The sequence below is a fragment of the Helianthus annuus genome, chromosome 5 (genome assembly GCF_002127325.2).
Source record: "Helianthus annuus cultivar XRQ/B chromosome 5, HanXRQr2.0-SUNRISE, whole genome shotgun sequence".
NCBI classification, from domain to species: domain Eukaryota; kingdom Viridiplantae; phylum Streptophyta; class Magnoliopsida; order Asterales; family Asteraceae; genus Helianthus; species Helianthus annuus.
The window spans coordinates 146721393-146728550 of NC_035437.2; the positions used below are offsets into that span (position 1 = coordinate 146721393).

The window sequence follows — 7158 nt, forward strand, 5'->3', positions numbered from 1 at the left end:
TATAGAACATTGAAGATGACAGTTGAAAATCTGAATGGAGTTGACATTGTAATTGACTTTCGACGGGAGAAGCATGGCAAGGGATTTAGATACGCGGCTTGTTAATTCACCAAGAAGTTCACGAAGCCCAATGGCATCTACAGAAATATGAGATGCAAATTTGTCTACTCTGAAGAAAAAGCCAAGCTGATCTTAAAGAAAGTCTACAGATAGTTGTGGTTGTTGGTATTATCTCATTTAAGACAAATTATGGGATGGTGATGTATCAAACTACTATATTTTGAAAACTTACGATTTGCGAATATTTAAATTATAATCATGTATACTTATCTTGTTATTTATATTAACTTAAACCTTTGTTGTATATTCTCCATATATTTTAATTGGCTCTTCATGATACATTACAACTTGAATTATACTTTGTAAATTTACGGGCAGTCATCGACACTTAAAAGGCTTCAACAAATTTATGGGTGAACATTGTCATAACTTCACTTAAATTAACCTCTACTACAAATAACAGTCTTTTAACATCTACAAAAGGAATGCACTCAACATCTATTTAGATAAAGTCTGCCAAAGCAAAAGCTCTGTGAAACAGAAAATCTGTTCAAGCAAAGTCTGTTGTTCCAAACAACCTCTGCTTATAAACACAAAGACTGTTGTAGCAAATAACCTCTGCTGATAAACATAACCTCTGCTGCTGAATATGAATACAAAAGCATCATAAAGCTAACATCTGTTGTTACTTAACAGATGATACAATCTTTAAACATCTGAAACATCTGCTGTTGAAACAAAGGTCTGCCAAACATAACATCTGCTGATCATTCCACAGTATAGATTGCTAACATCTGCTGTGCCTTAACAGATGATGCAGTTCAACAGGGGATTTCAAACATCTGTTTACACACGCATCATGATGAACATCTGCTGATAAACACCGAGACGGTTCAAGCAAAGGTCTGCCAAAGAGAACCTCTGCTATGGACTAACAGATGATGCAGTTCAACAGAGAATGTTTAACAACAGTGCTTTAATAGACCATGATCAACAGATGATAAGGTCTGTTGAAGCGAAGACTGCTCAACAGATTCTAACAGTTTTCCTACTAACCAATTCATTAAAGTAGTACTCAGTCACTAAAAATAATATATAACACTACTAGTTGTCCAAAAAAATGAACATTAACAATAATATAATAACAATAATATTCAAATTGTAGCAATTACATACAAAATCCATCAGTTTAGATGATTCAAATTGTAACCATAACATACCAAACTTTCAAACACAACAGGTTAAGACACACATAACTAAAAACCACAATTTTAGTCTTCAAAATAAGTTGTTTTTACTTTCGATTCAGACTTAATCCAGAATCCCTTTCAATCGAAGGCTGCTGAAAAGTCTTCCGTAACATCACCAACTTCCTTGAAACAGATCACAAAACAACTAATGAATATTCATTCAACCTGTTATTATATTGCCAGAAATAAAGAGTATAGTTATGATTTGCAAAAAGTAACAAAAATTACCTTTACATTTCCTTACACTTTACATGCTGTATAACAGCCATCACATACTCAAGAGCTGTCATTTTAGAGATGAATTCGTTAAACTGCAGAGAATAATTATTCCACACAATACATCAAAAAACCGTAAACCTACATGGAAATAATATTCATTTAACCATAAACTAAACACTAATTTATGACCAGTTTTCTAGAATCTATAAAATCAAAACTTCAAACTGAATGAATAACAACATAAAATCATTCGAAAATTATGATACATATTCACCTTAAGAGGCAATAAATTTGTTGATCTCATTTATTACCACGATTCCAGAAGGTAACAAAACTCGAGAACATTTATATTACAAACCTACAAAGCATAGAATCAAGAATACACACATATACATCTATTTTTAAACACAAACAGACATTACCTCTTCATCAATAAAGTTGAGATCCATTTTATAACCTTGATTACATTTCGAAGTTCGGCCAACGAACTCAAGACTTCCACACCAAATAACAAATCCAGCAAGATCTACCTGAAGAACATTTAGCACACATACCTTCAGTTTGTGATAAAAAGAAAAAATCAAAAAAAAATCTATTTTTAAACTACCTTCATGTCTGCATAATACTCAAATCGATGGTAAAACATGATGAATCAAGAATACACACATATACATCTATTTTTAAACACAAACAGACATTACCTCTTCATCAATAAAGTTGAGATCCATTTTATAACCTTGATTACATTTCAAAGTTCGGCCAACGAACTCAAGACTTCCACACCAAATAACAAATCCAGCAAGATCTACCTGAAGAACATTTATCATACAAACCTACAGTTTGTGATAAAAAGAAAAAATCAAAAAATATCTTTTTTTAAACTACCGTTAGTCTGCATAATATTCAAATCGATGTTAAACATGATGAATAAACAGTACCTGAGGGTCGAGATTGGCGACGTAGGCTGTGTGTTGACCTAGGAGATTCGTCATCTACTTCTTCGCAGTTTGCTGATGGTATTCTCAAGCTCCGATGAGAAACAGAGAGAGAGGGAAAATTGAAACCGTAGAGAGACAGAGAGTTAGAGTTTATGTTTGTTATGAGAATTTGAAATTAAAAAGAGCTTTATATACCTATATGGTTTGAATTTTAAATCTGGAGCCAGAATTTTGAAATTTGAATCTGGCCGGATGTTTAAAGCATGAATGGAAGGCAGAGGTTTGAAACATAAATGGAAGGCAGATGTTTTTAAATTTTAAAGTGTTTTAATATTAAGCTTTATGATGTCACTATGGCTCCTCTATGGCTGCCACCTCATCGTTGATGACATGAGAAAAGCATTGTTGGACAGCCTCTATGGCTGCCACATAAGTTTTTCTTATGTCATTGAGGATTCTCCTTTTATAGGAAGTATAGATAGATTGCTAAAACTTAATTTTTATGAGAAAAGTACAAGTCCCTGGGGTTTACACCCACTTACACATTCAGTCCCTATTTTGAAAAATTCAACAATCCGGTCCCAGTGGTTGTCGATTGCAAGCAATCAGGTCCCTCCCACTAACTGACCGTTTGTAAATCGGTGAAAAGACCAAAATACCCCAATTTCTTTAGTTACCATTTACGTCCTTGAACATACAAGTTATATATTCCCTCCATATTCAAAAACCTTTCCTAATCTAGTAACTAACCTTCGTTTATGATTAATTAATCAACAATATGAAGTTAATAACAGTTAGTAAACTCGTATTAAGACATCTAAACAGAATTGTACTCTGTTTTACCTTTAGAGCTCGAAAGGTTTGACCTGCACAATGTGAAATGGGTTGGGCCATTAGAACTTGATTTGGGTTTAATTTTACAAGTTGAATTGGGATTGACATTCGCACTTGCAAACTGACTTGTAGTTGCAGAACTTAAATTGCCTTCAATTACTCACAGGATTGACCATCCATTCTGATCAAACAGGTCATGGCTACCAAAGTTAAGTTATAAGTTATGGCTGCCAACTTGAACTGGCTTCAATTACAAATTGGTTTGAGCATTGTATCATCCTTATTTATAACTCTCCTAATTCCTACAAATCCCTGAACAAGCTAAGGCCTTAATTATAATAGCCTAAACTTATTCCCTGGTCAAATCTATTGTCAAGTTATAACCAATACTTACCACACAACCCTTAGTATAAGTCTTATAACCAAAGTGTGTCATCCCTGTTTAAAATTCACCTAAATCCTACAAATCCCTGATCAAGAAAAGGCCTTGATAATTATAGCCTTGACTTATTCCCTGGTCAAATCCATGTTGAAGTTTGTCACACCCTCAAAATCCACATGCGGAGTATTAGCGCGAGGTATGTGACGACCAGGATCTTAGCCACTAATTATTTTGAACGGATTAGATTGTGTTCATAAACATTAGCATAATTAGTGACCAAATTTAAATTTTTCAAAACATAGTTTACGTTCACAGCGGAAAGGGAAAGAAATCGCATCGTAATCGAAACCACAAGTTTGTTATTATGATACTTACACACCACGCACTCCATCCGATTGCAACGTCCGCCCAAGCTGTATCGAGCAACCTGCAAAGCATGCAGTAGAGTGTCAACATAACGTTGGCGAGTTCACGTGTTTGCAGTTTTCCAGTTTTTAATTCCAAAAACTTGTTTTAACCAGTTAATTTACCCGTTTATACATGCCATGGGGAGCTACCCCATAAGTAAGCGACTAAACTGTTTTTCCAATACCGAACACTAGGTAACCGTTGTGTTTCCGCAGGATGCCCCGATGTCAATGTTCTATCATCATTGACGGATGCCTGAGTACATTAGTTCACGACCGATCCCATACCATGGCACGGTGTGAGGTTGGTAAGACCTAAATAGCGCTATCAACTAATAACCCGTTCGCCTGGCCCCGGCGACTAATCGGTATTATGTAGTAGGGACTTAAGTGATAGAGTTTCGTTTAGTGTTGCTCGTTGCATTTCCGTATAAACAGTAATTAACTAAAAGTTCCCAGTAACAAGGGAAGAAAAGTAAGTTTGTATCCCTCACCGGGGATAATGTTGTTACCCGTATCCCACACAAGGAGATAGAAATACCGCATCCCTCATAAGGAGATAGTAAGCAATTCCAAACCAGGAAAAGTTGTTTCGTTCCGTTTCCCAACCACCGGGAATGCATGCTTTAAGTAAAAAGTAGTGAACTCACCTTTGCTTTGCTCGGTAGTCAATTTACTTGTGTTACGTTAGTCAACCATACCCTATTATGGTTATTAAATATTTATTAGGTTCGTATGCAAGTAACGTCACGCACAAACTACACGTATTTCACATAACACGTAAGTCATACTAGCATATATGTTATTGGGCTTATCCTAGTATGTGAACAGTTAAACCGTAACAGTTAAACAATGGCAATAGCACATAGTTCATAACATCAGTTTGTGTGGCCCAATAACTAAACAAAATGGTCCAGTCAAAACCGGGTGGTCTCGACTCGAGAGCAAGAGGTCTCGAGTTGCAACCACGAGTTTCTGAGTCGCAACCAGATGATCTCGGGTTGTGCATTTCTGAGTCGCAACCATGAGGTCTCGAGTCGGGCTTAAGTCGAGATCAGGAGATCTCGAGTCGCAACCTACCCGATCTCGAGTCCCCTGTTGTTTGTCTGATTCCGAATGGTCACTAAGTGGTCTCGAGTCGAAACCGCCTGATCTCGACTCGCAACCACTGTGGGAATCTTTCTAGAATGCTTACCACCCTTGTACCACCCTTGTACGATACAACCATTTTGCACAATCATGATTCCATGTACTTGACCAATCAAAATGCATAAACATGTTCCAAATATTCCACCTTAACCAAAACGGATCAACCACCACAATTTTCAAATATTCATACCATCATTCAACACATAATCATATTGTTCTATCATGCTCATCTTTCAAAACGGATCTAATTCAATCATCTTCTAACACTAATCCATCAATCCATATGAACAATTCATAATATTCATAATAGAGTTGTTGTTTCGAGCATCTCAATATTGCCATTCCAACAGTTTACATATTATCACAAAAAAAAGGAATAGCCTCATGTACATAAACATCAAGTAATGGCTCAAGATCCTAGTTTAAATCACACATTATTAAGCTCGAAGTCACCAAGATTCATCATACCATTACATATTCACAGCCATGATGTTGATACAAAGTTCCAAATCAAATAAGTAAATCATCCTAATATGCGGGTTGTAAACGAACAGCTTGATATCATGCATTCCAAACAACCTTTATTATCTACATAATTCAGTCTATCTTACTATTTGAAACAGTTTTCAATTATCATGTGTACATATCAATCAAAATCACCAACAGTTAACAATTTCCTATATAACATGCTTCGAATAACAACTTTTAACAAGATCTCGTCACACCAAAGCAATCAATTTACCAATCCTAATGAAGCTTCCTATCATTTGGCAGATCCAACTTATGTACATAAGTATTAATATCATTCAAAAGTCTTGCAAAAATATTCATTTCAACCAACTTTCAGTCAATACTCGGACATTATGCATATATATAAAATAAACAAGCAGTCACCATTTATACAAGGCAAAAACACAAAATATAAGCAGGGGTAAAGACTGACCGAAGATTGAATGACGGTGGTTGTGCTGACCGAAATTGAATCAGACGAGACCCGAGCAGAACCCGAGGTTACCGCCATATCATCGTTCCACCCGAGCCGAACCGCAGTCACTACCATCGTGTCGCCGCCGCTGCCTTGGTGACCTTGCGGTTGAACGGAGCTTTGCTGGCGATCCGGTCACCGGAGCAGCAGCTTCGTCGCCCAACGCCGCCGCTGATTCTCCTCTCCAACTCCCCATGTCGACTCTCTCTCTCTCAACTGTGTAACAAACTGAAGTGCGGGTGTGACAGGGGAAGAGGGGGGGTTTCGTGGGAGCCTGTTCAGACCGAAATAAGGGGCGCCGGAGATTGTCGCCGGAAATAACTCCGGTCGCCGGTGATAGAAAGGAGTAGTGAGGTGTGCGGCTGATGACTACAATTAGGGTTTTGGGCTTTTCAAAAATGAAGGAGGTGGGAGGTTTGGGCTTATATTTAAAGGGTAGGGTTTTTAGGTTAGTTGGCTTGGGCCTAGCCCAAGTGCGAACCCGTTTAAACAACTACGCGTCTCGCTCAACCCGATTGGCCCGATTATAATAACTCATACGCAAACAACTGAAACTCTCGTCGTGGATTATTATTATTTAATAAAATAATGACGGTTATAATAATAATAATAATAATAATAATAATAATAATAATAATAATAAATATGAGCATTAATAAAATGCTCGTCTCTCGATGATCAGGATCAAGGGTTCGAGTTGTCACATTCTCCCCATGTTACAGGAATTTCGTCCTCGAAATTTAAACAAAAGTCATACGCTACGCTCTATATTTATACATAGACTCCATTACCACACGTAGATACAAGCAGTTTCACGAAAGTCCACAGAACGAACATGCAAGCCACATAGAACATACAGTCACGTAGCACGTAAAATCACATAGCATTAGATTCACAGAGTCGTACATATCTCACATAATACGAATTTTTACAA

The 7158-nt window shown here is 36.9% G+C and overlaps 1 long non-coding RNA gene across 1 annotated transcript; it reads right to left on the reverse strand.

Moving 5' to 3' along the window:
• Positions 1-1278: 1278 nt before the first annotated feature.
• Positions 1279-2054, reverse strand: LOC118492569. The gene is made up of 3 exons (XR_004894542.1): positions 1952-2054; positions 1539-1593; positions 1279-1433 (listed from the first exon to the last, which is right to left on the reverse strand). It is a non-coding gene; the product is annotated as an uncharacterized LOC118492569 (long non-coding RNA).
• Positions 2055-7158: the final 5104 nt, after the last annotated feature.